General features: G+C 40.5%; 1 protein-coding gene across 3 annotated transcripts in view; it reads left to right on the top strand.

Moving 5' to 3' along the window:
• The first annotated feature begins 260 nt into the window (after positions 1-260).
• LOC145984127 (histone-lysine N-methyltransferase NSD3-like) overlaps positions 261-23,963 on the top strand; it is a 338,807-nt gene continuing 315,104 nt past the window's right edge. For all 3 annotated transcript variants that reach the window (XR_014441281.1, XM_083117563.1, XM_083117562.1), the window contains exon 1: positions 261-373. The gene's annotated coding sequence lies outside the window, so the exon portion shown is untranslated. The remainder of the gene's footprint in view (positions 374-23,963) is intronic.

Below are 23,963 nucleotides of genomic sequence, written 5' to 3' on the forward strand. Positions count from 1 at the left end.
CCCTCCCGTCCTCCGTGTTGCCGATTTCAGAGACAAAATGATTGGAAAGTGATGCGATTCAAGTACACGGAGAAAAACTGTTCGGATTTATAAAATGTAGCTCGTTGAAATGAAAAGTCCAGGTTTAGCTCTTTTTCAGTGATCTGGTTTAGCAACACTGGCGTTGGACAGAACAGAAGGTTCGAGAAACGTCTCTCCAACACGTGCGCACTGCGCAGGCAGCTCAGTTTTCACGCTCAGTTTGCTTCGAGACAGAGTCGTGTGAAGTCTCTTGTTCCGTGTGCGCGTTGTCAAGCGTGTTGGTGCAGGGTCGCCTCTCTGGGGATTCCCCCTTCGTGTGGATACATTTCATACCAGAGTGCGGAAATTGAAAGTGAGTAATTAAACCAAATCTTTCTTTCTTTGCTTTGAACATTATCAGTCAGGACGTGTTCATTAACAGGATATAACCAACATAAGAAATTACCAACACTCAATCCATGTCTCGTTGAGCGAACGAAAAGGGTACACTTTTTCTGACACGTGTAAAACTCTCTACCCAAAGTGAAAAGACTGGTGCAAAAATGTCATTTGAGTTGCTCTGATAGTGTAGCAGCGGGTTCGAATCCCGGCCAGGGCATGATTGTTATTTGTGATTTTTCCTTCATCAATTTCATCATACCATCTCTCGTCCTCATATTCGCGATTAGCCAAAAGTAGCAGAAAAGCTAAGTAAAATATGTCAATTGAATCACCATCAGCCAGAAGGCTACCGCCAAAATCTTCTCTCTTGTTCTATGTGACAAAGAAGTCCCGTGTGGTGTTGTAAACGCCCTCCCTCGGTCTCCTCTTGTCTTGAACATTATCCGGTTTGTTCTCGTTTCGGTCTTGAAGGAAAATCTAGATCTCGTTTAGACTTTCGAAATAATAATAATTGTAGAAGCTACACCTGCCACTGGCGGACGCAGGGAGGGAGCTGATGGGGTTACAGCCCCTCCTGAAATTTTGAGAATAACTGCATTTTGAAATGAAGCGTTGAATCCAGCCACTTTCCTCCGGGGGATATGAAACTGGCTGGGGCGGGGGGGGGGGGCGAGGGCGTATATGTTATAGGCACCAAATTATAATACTAATATTATTAAATCATCACTTACTTATAATACGTAATTAAAATAAGTGTAAATTGCGTCACCACCATTCCGCAGCAAACTGTTGACTTAATCAGTCAAGAAGTTGAAATTTGTTACAACAATAGATGCTTATCAACATTACCCTGCCTGTTTGTGTCCATTGTAGTTTCAATGACGAACGATAATTTTAATTCGTTCATTATTTTGACAATTATAAAGAGGACTGAATCAGTGCTTATTATTACGAAAAAGCCATAGAAAGTACAGGTTACGTTAAATGTAAGAAACCCAAAGTCAACATGGTTGCCAAATTTCTTAGCTATTGTCCGAATTCTCTACCAAGTTATTGAAATTTATTGGATTTTCTCTCGGGCCACCTCCTGAATTCTCACTGTTTCAAATAAAAGCAGTCAAGAACTCGGCCAAATAATAATGTCTGAATAATTATTAAACTAAGTCTAAAAATTGTAATTACAAAGGACCTTATTGTGTAGCCTATACTGTTCATCGCCTAGAACCCATCTATCTAATATCGACGTTTAGAATTTTGGCTCCCTCCGGAAATAAATTCAGTGTAAGGCTACGAACCCACAGGCCCTCCGCCTCTTTCATATCTGATCAATACGCATGTTACAGCAACTTTGATGTAGGCAAAATTTTCATTTGCCTTTCATTGTGTTGACTTAAGTCGAGTATCGAGTAAGCCTTGACTGGTTTCGGTACCACACGTACTCAAAGTTTAGGTGCACCTGAGATCAGTAGCATAGAAAAGAAAAAGGGCAACACACATATCTTTGCCGTTGCACACAAACCAATTTTCGTTTCGTCTCTCTCTCTCTATTAGCATCACGTGTTCTACGCTGCTCGCCAACCTTCGCCATTGTTGTCATATTGTCATTCCATTCCTGGACCAGCTCGCGTTTCACACCTTTCGGCAGGGACGGTAATCTGGCAATATAGCATGAGGAAGAGGTTGCTTCTTTTATGCAGTGCATGTTCATTGGCTAGCTAGTAACTAGTGTTGCCAACTGTAATAATGAAGCACTATTTCTGTCACGGAAGGAGAAAGGCAGTTAAAGTGACTGTGAGTTTTGTTGGATTGGAAGCACCATATTTTTATTTTATACTAAGTATTTGACCGGTTTGACGTTGTGTACGTTAATTGCGTGTGTGTTTGTTAATGAACGATAAATTCCATAATGCCTCCAGTTCTGTCAAAGTTGAAATCAAAAACCTTGCATAGCCAAGCTCGGGAAATTCACAAATTGTTCATATTTCATAAGTTTGGAATTGTTCAGCCATGCTTTGATGGGTGACAAGTTCATAGAAAAAAAAAAAGCTGCCCAGCTTATCGTCTAGTGGCAGTATATGTACTTGTTATTGTTGTGGAAGCCAGCATCGTTTGTAAATGTACAACAAAGGCAACCGACTGTCGCCGATCACAGAGAGACAATAATACTGTTTGAGGAGGAGTGTTGTGGTATTGTCGCGGTTTAACACGTTCGCATGTTATTAGTTCTCAAAGCAGTGGTAGTGTCGCTCGTGTATTATCTGTCGTTGCAGTTCCTTTGTGAGTGATCAGTTATAGATCGACCACAAGGAAAAAAAACCTTGGGACGAAAAGTCCCCGTGCAGCTTTCCCTTCTTCCCTTCACCTCGGGCCATAAGGAAGCATGGTCCACTCTCCCCCTCCCCTACTCGCGGGGGTACAGTGCACAGGAGTTGCGGGTATGCGTAGGTTGTTTTGTTTGAATGCCACCAGTGCCTTAATGCAATGGAAAATAATAAAGTGTTTATTTTGTTTGAAATCACTCAAATGAAGAAGTCTTCTTTGCAGCATTTTTGGTAATTTTACGTATGTGTTAGTCCATATGTATGTAGCTACATACAAAGCCACTTGTTAGTACATATTAATCCTAGTCCTGGTATAATGCATGACGTTTAAATCTCAAACGTTAGATATACCTGAATTCTCTAATTTTCTTGTAGGTAACAGCTGTGCATCGGCGCACTGCAGCGACTGTGTATTCTTGTCTACCTAGAGCCGGCCCCCGTGGCGGAGTGGTTAGCACATAGCGCTATGACACCAGGGGTTCCGGGTTCGAATCCTGGTCTGGGCCTGGATGTTTGTGAGTGTCCATTCATCAATTTCATCACATCGTCACTCATCCCCATCTTTGCAAATTAGCCAAAAGTGGCACAGAAAGCGAAGTAATATATAGCAAATCAATCTTGTCAGCGTAGCCTTTGTCTACTTTAGCCGCTTAAAACGAATGAAGAATTTTCATTAGCAAATTCTCATTATTCACAGAAAAAAAATTACATGTTTATTAGACACTGTTGCAACTGACATACAAAACAACTTTTTTCTCTTCTAAATCACACTTGCCCTCATATTTTATTTTCAGTAATTCGTGCTTGCTTATTTTCAAGGCATTCACTATTAAAGACTCGTGTGTTTGGAATGCTGAGTTTTTGTGCGTGCTGCATGGGAATAATAAATCAAATTATTATTATTATTATTATTATTATTATTATTATTAGTAGCAGTAACAGTAGTAGTAGTAATGTCGCAGATCTTTGTGATAAATTAGTATTTTTTTAAATTTTCTTTCACAGCATTTTTCATAATATTTCACAAGCTCAAGGGGGGGGGTTAAAAACGGTAAACCCCCTTGCGTACGCCACTGCCTGAGATCGAGGGTCTAGTGTATTGTATGATTATTATAATAATAATCATTGTTTATTTAATGATTTGCTTTCTTTCACTTCGCTTCTTGTGCCACTTTTGGCTAATTTGCGAAGATGGGGATGAGTGATGATATGATGAAATTGTCGAACCCAGGACCCCTGGCGTCGTAGCGCGATGTGCTAACCACTCAGCCACGGGCAGTAACGTACGCAGGATTTCATCAATAGGGGGGTTATTTCTAAAACATTTCCAAATTCACATTACCAGTGTTTTATTACACTTTAATTAATTAATAATACTTATAATTAATTAATTAGTTTAATTACTACTAATAATTCTACTAATGCAGCTGTTGTTACTACTAATACCACTGCTACTATTAAGTAGTAGAGATTATATATATATATATATATATATATATATATATGAAAGCAATAGAACGAAATTACTTTCTAGTCATTCAATTTTTAACAAATTCTAGGAGCATGTCAACTTCATTACGAAATAATTGTCTAGTCAATGGGTATTTGTATATGATAGGTGAGACATTTTAGGAATCAAGTATTTAGTACTCGAAGTATGGAACTCGTCTAAGGAGCCGCGGTGCGTTAGGGCGTCTGACAACCACGCGGGAGTTCCGGGTTCGATTCCTAGGGTGGGTGATCTAAGGTCGTAATTTTTCCGGCCTTGTCCCCGCATTAAGCGGCTTTGGAGACACCCAGCCTCAAATCAATCGGTGTCTGAGAGCAACCCTGGGGTGTAATGGCGGTCGGAGAGTTGTGCTGATCACAGCACCTCCAAAATGGTCAAGATCGAAAATGGGGGGCCCCACCAGTAGAGAAGCGTAGTCTTATGAAGGAGGCAAGCGATGTTTCAGTGCAACAATACATGTAGTAGTACAATGGCATGCCGAAAAGGGGGGGGGTGGTATTCGAGGATTATAGCCTCATTGGCCCGTTCGCCGGATTTGACAAAATATCATAATAAAGTGACGGTACTAAAAATAAACCATATGATCCGTAAACGTCACATTAACTTTCAAAATTCCAGGTAACGTTATTCATATGGTAGTAAACTTCTTGCATAACTTTCCGCATAGGACTAAAGGTGTACGGAATTTATTTATTTATTAGTACCCACTTGAAACTGTAGGTCCAGTCCCAATTAGCCTTATTGTGCATAAAGTGGATTTACAACACGAACTCAACGACAACAACAATAAAACGTGAAACATGTTCTTCTGTTCACAATGTATACGATTTACTTCTGTGCTGTTTACAAATATCAGTAGCTAGTTCTTTTTCAGATAGCTTTATTTTCACCAGGGTTTCGGAGCGGAGCGTGGTACGACAGCACTCCGCTCCGGAGCGGAGTGGTTTAGCTTTTTTAGACGCACGCTCCGATCCGGTTAGGAGTTTTTTTTTACACGAATGCTGTAATGCAACTGTGAATAATGGGAATGTGCAGTACATTAAAGACGAATTCCGTGACGGAGTGGTTATAGTAGAACCACATGGAAAAGAGCCTGCACACCTGTGCATCGTACTCTAGTGGTTTAATTGTATGATCGCCCCCGCTTGGAGGGGAGGGGGAGAGTGGATCATGGCCCTAGTCGAACGGGTAAGCTTTTTTGTTTGTGGTCGCTCTACAGCACAGCACCCTACACCCTACGACGTCAGGGATCCGTGGGGTGGTTCAAATTCCGGCATAGGCTTGTACAGGGTCAACGAAGTTAGTTGGTTGAATTGGTGTTTTTAAGTTTACTACAACGAAGTTAGTAATAAGTTTGTTTTATAGAGCTTATATTGATACGTTGGTATGTAGAATTGTATCCTCTGCAAATATGCTGTATAAAGAAACAAACTGTCGGAGTACTAAGTGAGGTGAGTGTACAATATTTGTGTGTATCGCTCATCAATTTAATCATAACATCGATCATCCCCATCTTTGCGATTAGCCAAAAGCGACAAAGAAGAGAAGTAAAATGAACCAAATCAATCAATCAATCATGCGCATTAAACATTGGTAAAACAATACAAGAATGCTGTTTTGGCTCAATAGAGAGAGAGAGAGAGAGAGAGAGAGAGAGAGAGAGAGAGAGAGAGAGAGCGAGCGAGCGAGAGAGAGAGAGAGAGAGCGCTATAGGCTAGTACGTACGTAAATTGTTCATTTGATTCAGTTGAAATATGAATTACGTAAATAGTATTTCTGTATTGAGATGTACTATTTTGTATTGTGTGACTTAGATATAAGAGTTTGAATGTTATGTGTTGAATGGGTTACGAATCATTTCAACCAATCAGTTTTTCTGCTTTGCGGATTTGTCCGACCCACCTCCCTCATACAACAGCTTCGTTTTGTGCCGTATTCCGTGTTCCTTGCAGGTGACCGGCTAGCGCATAGGTCTTGTGCCAGTTTCAAGAGGGGAGGAGGGTCAAACTGGTACTTAGCTTGTTTGTGTGTGCTTTCGGGGTTGAGAACTTCGTTCGCTGCGCTGTACGTTGCGTCCGACTTATCCGTACATGGTAGAGACATCGCCTTTGCCAGACAGATCCAGTGTTGCCAGTTGTATTAGAATTATGCCACACCAATTCTGGCTAGATTGTTCTCTTTGAAAAGCATTACTTGCGCGTGTTGTTTAATGAATTTTTTAACGCCGCTGATACATGGACGTCTTCAGGATTTTTTCCAGGAAGGGACAAGCAAGGTCTTTTTCTAAGGGAGGGGGACAACGACAATGAGGCAGAATTTCCCCAAAATAGTATTACTCCCTTAAAAAAATGTCTTCAGTTTGAAGTTATCGTGTCCTGCAACGCCCTATTAACATATATTACTGTGACTGTAATGAAATTATATGCGTGAAATATGTGATTTTTTTTATTTACTATCATTTCTGGGTGGCGTGTCCTCGCTTTTAATTGTTAGTTCTATGCATCATAAACCATGGAAGGTCTATACTGAAATAATGAATTGAACGAAATCATGCCGAGTTTTTATTTATAGGGTACCTGTTCAAGTAGGAATGGAAGGGTGCACAAGAAGAATTACAAGATGTATGTAAAAGAAAACCAAGTATTTCGATCAAGTTATTTCTATAATTGTAATAAACAATGACCATTGTCATATAAGTATAAGTTTCAATTTGGCTTTTCCGGACTATTACCTTTGCCTTGCCTTTAATCGTATATTTCTCTTGATCCTTAATTTTAAACAAATCCTAGATAAGTCGGTAAAAAAATAAAGACACCGAAACTATGGGAAAGAAATGTACTGTGATAGAGAAACAAACACAAAGGAAACACCAATGACATTAACGCAGGTCAACCAACACCATTTGTCATTGAGAGTTGAACTCGCATCCACGAACTCGCAGAAATATTCCCAGGGAATTCCTTACTTGTCTGATATTGAATACCCAATGATGCTTTCTGTTATGTAATAGACACTTATGAAGTGAATACATTATTAGAACTTTGCCACATTTCAGAAAACACACATACACATATACGTAAAAGATATGAATAAAAGGTTGTTCATTTGAAAATGAATTTCCAAGTTGTATTTTTATGCTCTTGTGAAAGATGTAGAGTAAAGTGAAGCCTCTTATTCTTAAACAGAATTACAAATTAATATTTGCTTAAGGATTAATTTATCACAATATACACTACATTGCAATTATACATTCAACATATGTTGAAACAGTGCCTTCTGTTATGGACTTTTGGTGGATTTAAGACTCAACAATACGCTATCGAGAATTGACCTACAGTTTAAATCCTACTTAAAGTGGGATTCGAGCCACTATGTCCCTCCACCAAGTATAGATTCTAGTGCCCCTTCATTACAAGGCGACGCTGTTACCACTATGTTATCGGGGCACAGCGCGCTACATCGTTTTTTTTTGTTTTGTTTTTTTGTCCGTACACATTCATCAATTCTCTCATTATCATCGTCGCGATTAGCCAAAAATGGCCAAAATGAACTTTAAGTAACAAAAATCAAATCAATGCCATCAGTGAGGCACGCATTGCTCGCAGCCCTGTTTTTGAAAATGAAACCATAAAATTCAGGACATGCCGCTATCCAAGTAGGTAATATTACATTTTGTGTTTATCACGGCTATTAAGGTTTATACATCTTGTTTCGACTTAACTCCTGACTACACATTGTTCATTACTGAAAACATGCTTTCAGTTTGCTGTGTACGACGTACTCATAATATATATACCGCGTGAGGCACCTAAAAGTACCACCTGAAATAGCGAAGAAACCAGAAACAGTAGCGATGTGAGGTTTGCGGGAAACAATAATATCAAATGGGGCTCGTAAATTGGAGGTATGGGGTGGGTCGAAAAATATCGACAAATGGGGCATCTGGAGCAAAGTCATATTTTTTTTAAATGGAACGATATACAATAACATGCATAATATAAAATAGCACACGCAGAGAAACACAACGCTGTTGGTCTCATGCATCTACTGCACATAGGAACGAAGATATGACCATGTGAAAATATGTAAACAAACTAACAAGTGGCCCACTTGACCGTCAGTACCACGGCATGTACAAGTATGAGATGTCGGAAGCCATTGGACAAGATGAAGACAGAACGTGTTAAAGGAAGAAAAATACAGTAGACATCGTCAGCAGCATATATTTGACAGTGTTACAGCATAATGAAAATGACCATGACAGTATGTCGAAGAACCACTGCGTAAGAAGCGAAAACCTGTCAAAGTGTGTGTTCAAAGTGGTGGCCGTTAGCTGCGATACAGGCAACGAGGCGCCCACGCAAAGATCGTTGCACAGAATGTAGCATCTCGTAGGGAATGTCCCTACAGGCCGCAGTAATGCGGTGTTGCATATCCTCTGGAGTTGTTGGCACATCCCGGTAGACAATGTCCTTCAGCTTTCCCCACAGGAAAAAGTCTAACGGTGGCAAATCTGGGGAACGAGCCGGCCATTTGACAGGCCCTCCACGTCCAATCCAACGATTTGGAAATGTATTTTCCACACATGCTGTAGCGCGTCTTGCACTGTGAGCTGGGCACCCGTCATGTTGGTACCACATTTCCCTCCTTGTCTGAAGTGGTATGTCCTCCAATAGTACAGGCAGTTCATGTTGTAAAAACTGTATGTATCGGTCAGCATTCAGTGTCCCTTGTATAAAAAAAGGGCCAATGAGATGTTCACCCACTATACCACACCACACGTTCACACTCCATGGGCGCTGGCGTTCCACTTGGCGAAGCCAATGTGGATTTGTCACCGACCAATAGTGCATGTTCCTTAGGTTGACATTTCCATGATTGGTAAAAGTTGCCTCGTCAGTGAAGAGGATACGTGACAAATCGGCTGTGTCGTGTCGTAACATCCATGTGCAAAACCGAACACGGTCCACAAAATCATTCCCGTGAAGTTCCTGATGGAGGGAGATATGATATGGGTGAAACTTGTGTGTGTGCAGAATGCGCAATATACTTCGCTGACTCATCCCAGCATCCCTGGCAATTTCACGGGAGCTAACGTGCGGATTCAGAGCAACAGCGGCGAGAACATTTGTTGCACCTGCCTCATCTGTAGTTGGCTTGTTCCGCACACGTGCTCGTGGTGTTACACTTCCGGTGTCTCTTCATTTAATAAATAACTTAGAGTGCCACACACGTAAATTTGCCGTTGCGTAGAAACGAATTTTCGTTTCGTCTCCCTCTCCCTTAGCATCATGTGTTCTACCCTGCTCGAAAACCTTCGCTATTGTTGCCACATTGTCATTCCATTCCTGGACACACTCGCGCAAACATCATTGAAAACAATTGACTAGCGCTCCAGCTCGCGGTTCCCACCGTTCGGTAGGGACGCTGATGTGGCAATATAGCACGGCGTAGTGGTTGCTTCTTTTATGCAGTGCATGTTCATTGGCTAGCTAGTAACTAGTGTTGCCAACTGTAATAATGAAGCACTATTTCTGTCACGGAAGGGGAAAAGGCAGGTAAAGTGACGGTGAGTTTCGTTGGATTGGAAGCACCATATTTTTATTTTATACTAAGTATTTGACCGGTTTGACGTTGTGTGCGTGTATTGCGTGTGTATGTAAAAGTGTGTGTTTGCTAATGAACGTTAAATTCCATAATGCCTCCAGTTCTGTCGAAGTTGAAATCAAAAACCTTGCATAGCCAAGCTCGGGAAATTCTAAGCAACGTGCACGAGTTCATGAAGGAGGAAGCCAGTCATGGTGTTAGCATCCCAATAAAGCATTTTGGCAAGAGAGCAGCGAACAGCAGCAACAAATTGTTCATATTTCATAATTTTGGAATTATTCAAAATAAATAAATTATGTGGCTCCAACATCATTTCAACTCTGGCTCCGGCAAGTGTTCTTGTAGAAATTGCATAGAGGAGGCTGTCATTTTTGCTGCTTAATGCGATGCATATTGTTTTCTGTGTTAAAATTGCCATGCTTTGATGGGTGACCAAGTTCATAGCAGGGCCGGCGGAAGGGGAGGGCGAACCGTCCCATCGCCCAGAGCGGCAAAATTTGAAGAGAAGAAAAAAATAAGCCTATTGAAAACTGTGATCGAGCGAGATATTCTTTTGCGCTGAATAGTATTGAAATAGCATAAGAAGTCTCATTATTTATTTTATATTTTGATGTTTTAGTTAGGAATATATTGATTTTCAATTTTCCGTTGCTGCCTAATGACCGGGGGGGGGGGGGTCGAAATAGAGCGGCATCTGCCGCCACCTCCCAGGGAGGCAAAATGACTAGCGCCGGCCCTGGTTCATAACAAAAGAAAAAGCCGCGCAGCTTATCGTCTAGTGGCAGTATATGTACTTGTTATTGTTGTGGAAGCCGGCATCCTTTGTAAATGTACAACAAAGGCAACCGACTGTCGCCGATCTCAGAGAGGAAATAATAATACTGCTTCAGGAGGAGTGTTATGGTGCAATTGTAGCGGTTTAACACGTTGGCATGTTATTATCTGCCGTTGCAGTTCCATACCAGTGTATACGGGTTTTGGGAGTGAAAAGTTAGAACGCCACCAGTGCATTAATGCAATGAAAAATAATATATATATTTTTTTATTTTGTTTGAAATCACTCAAATAAGGAATCGTATGAAGAAGTCTTCTTTGCAGCATTTTTGGTAATTTTACTTATGTGTTAGTTCATATTTTGCGAATTTTTAGTAGCTACATACAAAGCCACTTGTTAGTACATATTAATCCTAGTCCTGGTATAATGCATGACGTTTAAAACTCAACGTTAGATAGACCTGAATTCTCTAATTTCATTGTTGTACGTAACAGCTGTGCATCGGCGCACCGCAGCGATTTTTCTATCTGGTCCATTAGCAACACTGCTTCTTTAGTTCTGTCGCGCATTGCACGGCAGAATTATCTGCGCTGGACTCTACCAGACGTCGAGATGGCTGTCGTCTGTCCGGATATCTCTCTGCGTACACACGGTAGGCTTCTGAGGCATTCTTTCGGCATTCCCCATAAATCAGGATCATGTCCGCTTTTTCTATGTTTGTGAACGCTATAATCTTCGCTCTTACCACTACGACTGCTTGCTATGAACTAACACGATCTCGCGGACCTTCTATCAAAACTTGCTCTGCGTAAAGGCAGTTCTGTCAGGCACCTGAGAAGTCTTATATGCCGTGGTACTGACGGTCAAGTGGGCCACTTGTTAGTAGTTTGTTTACATATTTTCACATGACCATATCTTCGTTCCTATGTGCAGTAGATGCATGAGACCAACGGCGTTGTGTTTCTCTGCGTGTGCTCTTTTATATTATGCATGTTATTGTATATCGTTCCATTTAAAAAAATATGACTTTGCTCCAGATGCCCCATTTGTCGATATTTTTTGACCCACCCCATACCTCCGATTTACGAGCCCCATTTGATATTATTGTTTCCCGCAAACCTCACATCCCTACTGTTTCTGGTTTCTTCGCTATTTCAGGTGGTACTTTTAGGTGCCTCACGTGGTATACACACCGCGTGAGGCACCTAAAAGTACCACCTGAAATAGCGAAGAAACCAGAAACAGTAGCGATGTGAGGTTTGCGGGAAACAATAATATCAAATGGGGCTCGTAAATCGGAGGTATGGGGTGGGTCAAAAAATATCGACAAATGGGGCATCTGGAGCAAAGTCTTATTTTTTTAATGGAACGATATACAATAACATGCATAATATAAGAGAGCACACGCAGAGGAACACAACGCCGTTGGTCTTATGCATCTACTGCACATAGGAACGAAGATATGGCCATGTGAAAATATGTAAACAAACTAACAAGTGGCCCACTTGACCGTCAGTACCACGGCATGTACAAGTATGAGATGTCGGAAGCCATTGGACAAGATGAAGACAGAACGTGTTAAAGGAAGAAAAAATACAGTAGACATCGTCAGCAGCATGTATTTGACAGTGTTACAGCATAATGAAAATGACCATGACAGTATGTCGAAGAACCACTGCGTAAGAAGCGAAAACCTGTCGAAGTGTGTGTGTTCAAATTGGTGGCCGTCAGCTGGGATACAGGCAACGAGGCGCCCACGCAAAGATGTTGCACAGAATGTAGCATCTCGTAGGGAATGTCCCTACAGGCCGCAGTAATGCGGTGTTGCATATCCTCTGGAGTTGTTGGCACATCCCGGTAGACAATGTCCTTCAGCTTTTTCCCCACAGGAAAAAGTCTAACGGTGGCAAATCTGGGGAACGAGCCGGCCATTTGACAATAGTGCATGTTCCTTAGGTTGGCATTTCCATGATTGGTAAAAGTTGCCTCGTCAGTGAAGAGGATACGTGACAAATCGGGTGTGTCGTGTTGTAACAACCATGTGCAAAACCGAACACGGTCCACAAAATCATTCCCGTGAATACACTTCGCTGACTCATCCCAGCATCCCTGGCAATTTCACGGGAGCTAACGTGCGGATTCACAGCAACAGCGGCGAGAACATTTGTTGCACCTGCCTCATCTGTAGTTGGCTTGTTCCGCACACGTGCTCGTGGTGTTACACTTCCGGTATCTCTTCATTTAATAAATAACTTACCCAACAGACGTCGAGATGGCTGTCGTCTGTCCGGATATCTCTCTGCGTACACACGGTAGGCTTCTGAGCCATTCTTTCGGCATTCCCCATAAATCAGGATCATGTCCGCTTTTTCTATGTTTGTGAACACCATAATCTTCGCTCTTACCACTACGACTGCTTGCTATGAACTAACACGATCTCGTGGACCTTCTATCAAAACTTGCTCTGCGTAAAGGCAGTTCTGTCAGGCACCTGAGAAGTCTTACATGCCGTGGTACTGACGGTCAAGTGGGCCACTTGTTAGTTTGTTTACATATTTTCACATGACCATATCTTCGTTCCTATGTGCAGTAGATGCATGAGACCAACGGCGTTGTGTTTCTCTGCGTGTGCTCTTTTATATTATGCATGTTATTGTATATCGTTCCATTTAAAAAAATATGACTTTGCTCCAGATGCCCCATTTGTCGATATTTTTCGACCCACCCCATACCTCCGATTTACGAGCCCCATTTAATATTATTGTTTCCCGCAAACCTCACATCGCTACTGTTTCTGGTTTCTTCGCTATTTCAGGTGGTACTTTTAGGTGCCTCACATACATACGTATACGTTTTCTGGCTTTCTAAACTCCGAAAGTTAAATATAGCAACATTCCATTCGTCGTTTTCCAAAATTTTCCAATTTTCTTATAACCACCATGCCGATTTCCAGGTTACTGCTTACAAACTTGTGATATTAGATATGGCAACCAGACATTTCTGTCTTTTATAAGTTCCCTATTTTGTAATTTTTGCAGTAGTATAGTATGTAACCATTAAATACCTATTTTAACTTCCTGCCTTTAGACTTGAAAAAAAAACAACAAAAAAAACAAAAACAAGACAACCCTGTATTTCATACTATTTAAATTCCCCTGTTCGGCTATATACAAACAGCATTCCGATTTTATACCTTCATAAAATTAAACCAAATGTGGCAACCTACATTTTTGGTTGAGCCTGTTCTCAACACTCTAGTGTCAGGATATGACAACTCTGTATTTCAAATTAAAACGTTTCGTAATACGGTAACATTAATAAGCATGATTCCGATTTTCAACTTCATACATTCAAAATCGAAAAAGTTAAAATTAGCAACCTGAATTTCCAATTACTTTAAACTTTCCCCTTTCGCTACATTCAAAGTATCATACATAACCAGCGTAAAAATGTTAGATATGGCAATCATGCACCAGCCAGTGATTTGCATGAACACCTGTCCATCTTCCTTTGTACAAATTGCTTCGTGTTTCCTCTGCGCGCTGCTGGCCTTCGGAAGGTCGAATGGATTCTCTGCAGTAGTTTGACCAATGTTACTCTAACTAATATTCCGGAATAACTCACTTCTCCCGCGGCGTGGACTGTAACGTCGGGCCGGTATGCCGAAGTGCTTAGCCCGAACCAGAAGTTGAACCGAAATGAGTTTCAGTCGCAATCCTTGGTGGCAGGAAATGAATGTGTGGTTCCATTCTCTCAACTTATAAAACCACAGGTGCTATTGAAATATATTGTCCCCAGAAGTAGTAGTTGAGTAGTAAAAGTGATAATGAAAATAGTAATAATAATAATATCGCTCTCCACGAAAACAGTCCAGTGAAGATCGAAGCTTCCCGTTGCCTCCTCCACATCCCTGGCCTTCCAGGTTTGCCACAATTCTTCTACGCTTCACAGTTGACACATTGCGCATTTTACGTATGCGGTTGATTGTGCCTTTCCTAGTGTATTGTGTAAGGATTATTCCTTGCTTATTGGCAACACTGTATAGGTGAGTGACGTGATCTTGACTGGACTGTTTTCGTGGCGCTAGCTTTATTAATAATCAGTTTTATAACAACAATAACGGGCGATGTTCAAATGCCGTACAAATTCCACAAAAAAATTACTAATGTACTCGGAACCTTTGATCGTTAGTTTTCTGTATACACTCGTATTATCCAAGCTCGGAGCGCTCCAGAGCGGAGTGGGCAAGTTCTTAGAATATCGCTCCTCGCTCCGGAGCGGAGCGAGAAATTCCAACTTCCTCTGCTCCGAACCGGAGCGGAGCAACTCATGGTATCGCTCCGCTCCAGAGCGGAGTGAACCGTTTCTTAAAATTTCGCTCCTCGCTCCGCTCCCAACTTCCCTCTGCTCCGATCCGGAGTGAAGCGTCTCGAGGTATCGCTCCGCTCCGGAGCGGAGGGAATCATTTCTTAGAATCTCGCTCCTCGCTCCGGAGCGTGTGCGGTAGCCGGAGCGTTGATCCGCTCCGCTACCCTGATTCATATCCAGTTCTTCGCGCTCGTGCCACTTGTGCTATGTGATGCTACAATACGCAATATTGACTGACGTAACTTTACCAAACTCAAATGTACCATTTCTTAATGATCACTGCATTGCATAATTTATCGCACGAACAGCGATGTGCATTAAAAACTAAAAGATCAACACAGTTTTTGTTAAATAAGTTGGTAAAGTCCTCGTGGTAGAAGTTCAGCCTGTGGCTGCTGTACCACTTAACCCGCAGAACTATTATTTTATTATTATTATTATCAGGGCTCGAAAAATCATGGTCGCCATGGCGACTAAGAACTTCAGCTTGGCGACTGTGATCTTATGCTGTAATATGTACGAAATTTTGATGATTCTAAGTTCAAATTGCAGTACAGCGTAAGTTAGGAAATGATTTTTTTAAAATCAACGTTGTGAACATTCCAGAGTGTCAGTAATAATTTCTTACTCTTTGTCCCTCAACACCACATTTCCTGTTTTCTCGAATGATTTAGCGATGTTTTGAATACCGTGATGTTCAGCTTCTTATACAGAGTGTTTCAAAAGTTTCATAACCCAAACTTTGAAAATGTGTATCATGAAAACAGTAAGATATATTTTCACCGGGTTTTCTGCATTATAAAGTCTCATCCATTGAGATATTTTTCAATGCTGAAAATTATCAGTTTTCTCCATACAGAAAATTTAGATAAATTAATAACTGGCGGAAGGCAGCGTTAAAATTTTTCCAGAAATGCACTTTTGAATGAGAAAAATACGTAAGAAATTATCGAAGGGTCATAATTAGATGTCTGATGCCATGTCAATCTGACATTTGCGATCAATATTGGTCAGGTGCAATGGGTTGAGTGAAAAAGTGCCATTTTTGGGACGTATATGTCAATGCTAGCAGTTCGAAATATTGTCAACAGACGCACGCCACATGTGCCTAAGTATTGACTATATATACATTTACGTTAAAAATCATAAACCAAGATTTTGTACCGAAATTGGATTCTTGAGAAAATCCTAGTCTGCCTCTGGTTACACTGAATTCTCTTCGCTCACTTTCGACGCTACTATGCCTGTCCTTTTACGCGTAATTGATTCAGCATGGCGTATTCTTTGGAGCAGCGTGTGTGCATTGCTGAAGAGTATTTTACTACTAATTCTTACACTAATGTGCAAGAGCTTTTCCAAGAAAAATTCCCTGCTTCTACTGTACCTCACAAAGCAACTGTTTTACGACTAGTCAAACATCAACAAATGATCCCACAAATTGTTAAGAGTTGGTATTATTATTGAAGATTAGGCACACACAGGAGATGTACTACGTAGAAATGTTCAGCGAAAATGCAGGCTCGACCAGGACTCGAACCTGGGTCTTTGGCATACCGTACGATTTCCCTAACCACTGAGCTGGCCTGGTCTCGCCTGATTTTTCGCTATCGCTGTTTTATCTGCGTGGAATCGTCTGCCAGTGCTACCGCAACGGGATATGTTGCCTTTGAAACACAGTAGCTTAGACATTGCCTGGTTCCTCCCAACATAGAGAGATGTTGATGCATTTTTCGCTCAAAATTTCTACGTAGTACATTTCCTGTGTGTGCCTGATCTGCAATAATTAACATCTCTACGCTGGGAGGAACCAGGTAACATCGAAGTCTACTGTATTTCAAAGGCAACAGATCCCGTTGTGGTAGCACTGGCAGAGAAGATCAGGCGAGGCCAGGCCGGCTCAGTATGTCAGTGGTTAGAGCAATGACACGGTATATCAGATACCCGTGTTCGAGTCCTGGTCGAACCTGCATTTTTCGCTGAAAATTTCTACGTTGGTGTATATATTGTTGAAAATCAATTCAGATGTTTTCAGGAAATTAACAATATTTTTAAAAATAATGTAATTCCTTTTATTTGGATACATGCTAACATAAATTTATTAACCCAGTGATAGCATACATGATTAGTTTAGCGCAGAAAACCTGGTGTAAATACCTCTTACGGTTTTCATGATATACATTTTCAAAGTTTGGGTTGTGCAACTTTTGAAACACACTGTAGTATGCAAAACTGCTGGAAGGTAGTTTCCTGGCGCCTGATTTTCAGAGCTTGCGCCTAGCTTTGAAGAAAATTTTTCGAGCACTGATTATTATTATTATTATTTCGTTAATATCTAACTGCTTAATATTGTGTCAATGGAAATGATAAACTGTGGTCTGAATTACTATCCGGCACTGTTACGTCAGTAGAGTGTACGGTAGTTGGATCATCCACCCACCTTCGTGTCAGAGTGTTTTGCATAGCGCGCCAAAACGACAGGGGTCCCTGGTTCGAATCACGGCGTTAGCACGGGTGTTCTTTGTGAGTGTCCCTTCATCAACTTAATAAATATCATCAACCTAAAGTGGTATAAAAGCGAAGTAACATAAACCAAATCAATCAGTAGTTGGATCACCCTGAACAATGACGTCTACTGTTGTTCAGAGGCGCTTGTGATTCAGGTAGGTTTTCTAACGACTTGCATCATACCGAAAAGTATAAAGCACCACAGTTCAAAACATTTGTTGCTCAGTGAGGTATCTAAAATCTATTTATTGAAAACCCAGCTGACTGCAGGCAGATAATACCTGTGGCTCAAGGACGTATTTAGGGGAGGGGTCCAGGGGGTCCCGAACCCCCCCAAAGTTTTATCAAGTACTAAAATTAAATATTGAAAAATGTATTCGTTTAGCCGCTGTTATATAATTTCCTCCGAACTTATTGGACGACAAGGATTATATTGGGATCATACGGCTTTGAAGGGCAGGAAAGACGTATTAAGGGCATCCGGACCCCCCCCCCCACACACACCCGAAAGACTTATTAAGTACGAAAATTAAATAATGAAAACATACTCGTTTAGCATTTGTTGTATAATTTCCTCTGAACTTATTGGAAGACAAGGATTATATTGGGATCATAGGGCTTTGAACGACAGGAAGGACGTATTTAGGGGGGTCCAGGGGTTCAGACTTACCCAAGTACTATAATTAAGTAATGAAAATATTAGCATTTGTTGCATAATCGATGGTTATTAATTTACTCTGAACTTTTTAGAAGGCAAGGATTATATTGGGATCATACGGCTTTGAATGATATTACTAAGAAGATTTATGTACACTACTACTCCAAATCATATGCATAAAATTTTAATCACAAACTTACTTCTCCAACTCCATGTAACATCATTTTTGTTATTCGATAAATATTCAATTATTCATCTATTTGACATTAATTTCATTGCCAGGGCACTTGTTTTTATGTAAGTTATTCCGATCTTAACTACAGGTAAGCTACGTAATGAATATGCGCTGTTATATCTCTATTCTTATGCAGGCTTTTTTACCTATTCGTGTAATAATAATATAATAATTTATGTATTGTAAGTAGTATTAATTTTATGTAATATATTTATTTTAATTTAAACATTTGAATTATTATTATTATTATTCCTGAGACACTTGGTTCGGACCCGCCCCCCCGAAACATATTTATAGATACGTGCCGCTACTAATTCCATAAGTAAATCATTAAGAAAGAAAGGGCCGACCCTTCCTTCGGACTTGGCGTTCCCACCCGAAATGCCCATGCTACACCAGCATTTGTCTGTGATGCATGGGAATAATAATTAAATTATTATTATGATTATTGTTATTATTATTCCTGTAGCAGATCTTTCATTGTGATAAATTGTCCATTTTTATTTTTTCCCACAACATTTTCCATAATTCCAAAAGTACAAGGGGGGATTTAAACCCGGTAAACCCCCTTGCGTACGCCACTGGCCACGGGGGCCGGCATAATAATAATCATCATCTCCATCGTGGTCATCATCGCAAGTGGTGTACATATCGATGATTTGGGGTGGATAGTCAGCAGAGCAGAGGGGTGTATCACGTGAACAGGTGAGATTTGCAGCGACGAAGTAAATACAGGGTAATTCAAAATTAATTGTGCAACTTTACACAGTTATTATGACGTTACTATTTATGATAAAAAATCAGGCAAGGCATCAATATAAAGAAAAACTCTGGAAGTTTTATTCCCACTTATCGGGCTTATTCTGCTTAGCCGATGCTCCACCAGGGTCGCCAGTGTCGCAAAATGACTAATGACTAGTAGAAGGCGTATTGTGTGTTGGAGCTATCGAGAACTGATTCAATCACAATGGTGCAAAGACATTTCCGCATGCTTTTCGGTAGTAATGTATATGTTTCACCCTTCCCGAAGGATTTGCCAAAGTTACAACTGCGAATTGTTAGTGCCTTCGAAACTTTTGACAACGACTTGTCTCGTGCATTGATTATCGTTTGGACTTTTTTCGCGTTACACTTGGTTCCCATGTTGAATCTTTATAATGTGAGTCATGCGAGTTAAATTTCTAGAGTTTTTCTTTATATTGATGCCTTGTGTGATTTTCTATCATAAATAGTAACGTCATAATAACTGTGTAAAGTTTCACAATTCATTTTGAATTATCCTGTATTTAAAAAAAGAATAGAGGCTTAGAAACAATTATTCTTTAAAAGGATAACACTACGACTGATCAAGAATTCTTCTTGAGAGTGCTCGCTACTCTTCATTTGTTTCGTTCGATTTGCCATAAAACTTATTTATTTTTTTGTTTAAATTCATTGGCTTCCATGAAGGGACATCCAAAGCGTACAAATGTCCGATTTTTTCTAAAGAGAAATGAAATGAGATAATTAATTTGCTGGTTCGAGAATGTTTTTGTATGTAGGGTATGTAATATAAAGAACCCTGTTCTTAAATAGAAGCCTATTTTATAACATGACGATTACCACCATGTAATCAAAGATTTTTGGGCTTGTTTACCTGCAGCGGTGTACGGGTGATTTTGCAAGACACCTTGAAGGAATGAGGCTATCACATCTGAAATCGTATGGTGGTACCGTACCGAGACGAAACAAGTCTTGATCTCGGTGCGAATTTCGAGATTGGACTCTAGACCTTGGCGGCCTAGGAGAAAACGAGGAGAGCACGTGATCAGACCATTCGAGACTGTCATCGACTGAGAACAAAACAGACCTCTCTAAAATCGAAACGAGACAGATTTTTGTACCCTTTCAAACACTTTTCTACCACTTTTTGCTAATCGCGACGATGATGATGAGTGATGGTATGATGCAGTCGATGAAGGAACACTCACAAAGAACATCTATGCCAAGGCCGGGATTCGAATCCGAGACTCCTGGCTCCGTGGCACGCTGTGCTACCCATTCCGCCACGATTTGCGACTCTCGCTCTAGTTCGAGGCTTTGGTGTAATGTTGAAAAAAATACCAAATTAAAAAAAAGTTAATACTGCAGGTATCTGATTATTACATGTCCTACATTTCGTTTTAATTGCAAAGTCAGTGATTTAGTGCCGATTGTGAATCTGTGCTCCATGGTTGCATAACGAGACGGATGTGCATAAATCGAGTCGAGGCTGAAAGAGACAGACATATTGAAATCTAGACAGGACAGACACTAAGATGTCTGGTCTAGTTTCAATCCTCCTGTTTTCTCTTTGTTTTCTTACAGCCTCAACTTTTATCACACAGGCTGCGCGCGCATGCGTGTGTGTGTGTGTGTGCTGGGGGGAGGCAGAAGAGGCGGGAGCAAGGAAAGAAACCGTTCAAAAAGAGTAAACGTCGCAGTGCCCTGTGAATTGGAAAATATTAAATATTGAAAGTTTGAGATTGTTGAAGACATTGAAAGTAATTTCAAAACATTTCATTGCCAATTTATGCAAAGAAACTAATCAAAATTTTCCACCTCGTTGCGCTGGCAGTACAACTATTTCAATAAGAATTACATCACGTTGACACTTATTTATTGCTAAAATCAGGGGCGGCTCACACAGGTCATATGACAGTCATATGCTCAGCCAAGTCTGTTTCCGCAAATATACTTTCTCCGCTAGACAAGTAGGAGATTTTTTCATCTAGAAGTATAACTGTTTATAGAAGGGCTGCACGAATAAATTTGGCGCCGAAATGAAAATAAATTATGCCTCTTATGGGACATAATTCAAATGTGTATTTCGTATTGTTTGCTCATTCAAATTCTCTGTTGCACAAATAAACAGGTGCAGTCAACCATGGCTTTCAACCTTTACGCCGAAGGGAGTATTTCCTGCTGGCTGTTGCCTTTGTACACCATATCGGTGAGACAGCAAGGGAAGGGAGGGGAGCATGTTCTGAAATCCCAAGCGGTTCGGCATAGGGAAGGAGGGGAGGGGGAGAAGTGCTGACCCAACTGCTTTTGGCAGTCTGTGGATTGCCACAACCTTCTGTCCATGCAGTGTGAGGCCAGACTTTAGTTGTAGCTTCGGAACTTCGGGAAATATAATTTCTAAGTAGCACTTCTTTCTGAGTGCGGGGGTGATATACTTGGGCGCTGAGGCGTAGGGTGCTAGACAAGCAAATAGAAAAAAAAGTTTTAAAAAATAATAGACTATGCGGTGCCCTGTGCAAGTAGTGGCGTACTATAAAATCAAAATCGTCGTTTTGAAAATCAGAGAAAAATATATCTAAAAAAAAGATTGATTGAATTAAGTTATTTTATGTCGTTTTTCTGCCACGTTTGGCTAATCGCGTCAGTGATGATGAGGCTTGATATGATGACATTGATGAAGGGATACTCACAAAGAACATCCATGCCCAGGTCGGAATTCGAACCCGGGACCCCTGGTTTCGTAGCGCTCTGTGATAACCACTCCCCCACGGAGGTCGGCAAAAGTGATATGAAGTAAATACATAGGCTTGTACTCAAAGTAGTGGAAGTGAGCTGTAACAGCAAAAGAATATCGTAACACCATTAAGCCTTGTTTCCATGATTATGAAAAAATATAAATATGCTGACCAAGACAGTAATTTATTTTATTAAAAACATAAACTTTTGTACTTGATACAGAGTCTGATGAAGACCTTACTAGAAGGTTGAAACGTTACGTTTAGTTTATGTTTTGAATAAAATAAATTACTGTCTTGGTCAGCATATTTATATTTTTTTCAAAAGAATATCGATCTGAAAGTTTGAATTCGAATTTAAAATTTTGAGTGCGTCAGCACTTAGGCTATTTTGCACCATTCACATTATACGGGGTCCAGCCCCTTATCGTTACAAATAACAACACAAACGTTGAATAACTAAGATCTTATAATATTCTGACTTTCGTTAAAAACTGAGGCTGCAAACGGGCACTCACCACACATAAGGAAATAAAACAGGACAACACAGAATTATACTGCTCATATCGATCTGAAAGTGTAAACTAATACAATCGCTACAGTACCGCCGAGGCCACCTTTCTGACAGTGACCCTCTGTTGCCGCGTTTACCTGCGAAGGAACTCGCGGTCAAACAGCCAATTACGCCCAACGCTTGGGCAATAAGTGACAACGAGGAGGTAAGCCAGCGTTGCCAACCCCTCAGCTACGAAAAGTGCTGTTCGAACTGTGAAATTATGCTAGAATGCCACCCAATTGTGCTAGGGCAGTATTATTATTATTATTATTAACAATATATTTTATTACTATTTTAAAATGTTATATTTTATCCAGGCGCGGCTCGTGCATAATTTTCCTAGGGGTTCACCAAAATATGCAAAGTGGACTTATCTAAACCTTTTGAGACACTACACGCTTTGGTTCGTAGAGATTGTACTGGGGAAATTATCAAATTTTGGCCGGTAGATTACTGACAAAGTTAATTTGCTTTATGTTCAGATAACAGTGACAGCACCAAGGAGTGTGTGTGTAGGGGGCGATCATTTTAATTTAAGATTTTCGTATGGTATTGTATTTAGGGGTATCTCAGAATCCAGAAAATATTCTCGCCTCAATTTTGCCTCTTCCACTCTTGCCAACTCTTTTCTGGTCCCACCACTGTCAAATAGACTATATTATTGAAACTGGATCCTGAACCTACAGTTAAAAATACAAATCTCTGCCTGCTAAAATGAGTATGTATCAGTAATCGAACCCAAGACCCCTTGATTACAAGATAATTCTTATATAACTATTCGAAAGTATATCGCTAAATCAAAGCGATTCTATTCTATTCTATGCAATATGTTAACTTCTCACACAGCAACAACTACACTCCTTCCAATACACAATCCACCTCACTCCACTCAACGTATCACCACGCCAAATATGTTTCAATCACCAGCCACGCACTTCAAAACAAACAAGTATGGAGACAATGACACGTAACAAAGTCAATCGCGCGCGTCCCCTCGAACACCCTCTCGCGCTAGAGTATAACTGATCGCACGAAACCCAAACAACTTTTTGTTCGTCTTCTGACGTAAGTGCGAAATGCCTTCATTGTTAGGTTAGGCTTGAATAAATAGTAAATACTACATTTTTGGTCAAGCACGGTAAAGCCCCGAAAATTGCAGTGTATATATTCTAAGACAACTAAACCTAAAAAGCCTAACATGTCAACGAAAGCATTTACTCTGACGTAAGAATACCAAAAGGTTGTTTAAGTCTTGTCCGATAAGCGACCCCTCGCCCTCGCGCGATTTTTTCTTTTCAGCTCCTTCCACCTGAAGTGTTTCCATCTTAAAGAAGAAAACTCTGAATGTGTAGGCAAGTTGTTTTCTATCATATTTATCTTATTTGGCCCATCATCTTTACTTCTAGCTTTCGTTTTGGGTCACCTCTACATTTATAATACACCCTCTTCATTAATCTAATAAGTCTTGTAAAATATAAATAATACAAAGAGAATGCCAAATGAATTCAAATTGAAACACATATTGCAAC

Source organism: Lepisma saccharinum, chromosome 2, assembly GCF_977018435.1.
Source record: "Lepisma saccharinum chromosome 2, izLepSacc3.1, whole genome shotgun sequence".
NCBI classification, from domain to species: domain Eukaryota; kingdom Metazoa; phylum Arthropoda; class Insecta; order Zygentoma; family Lepismatidae; genus Lepisma; species Lepisma saccharinum.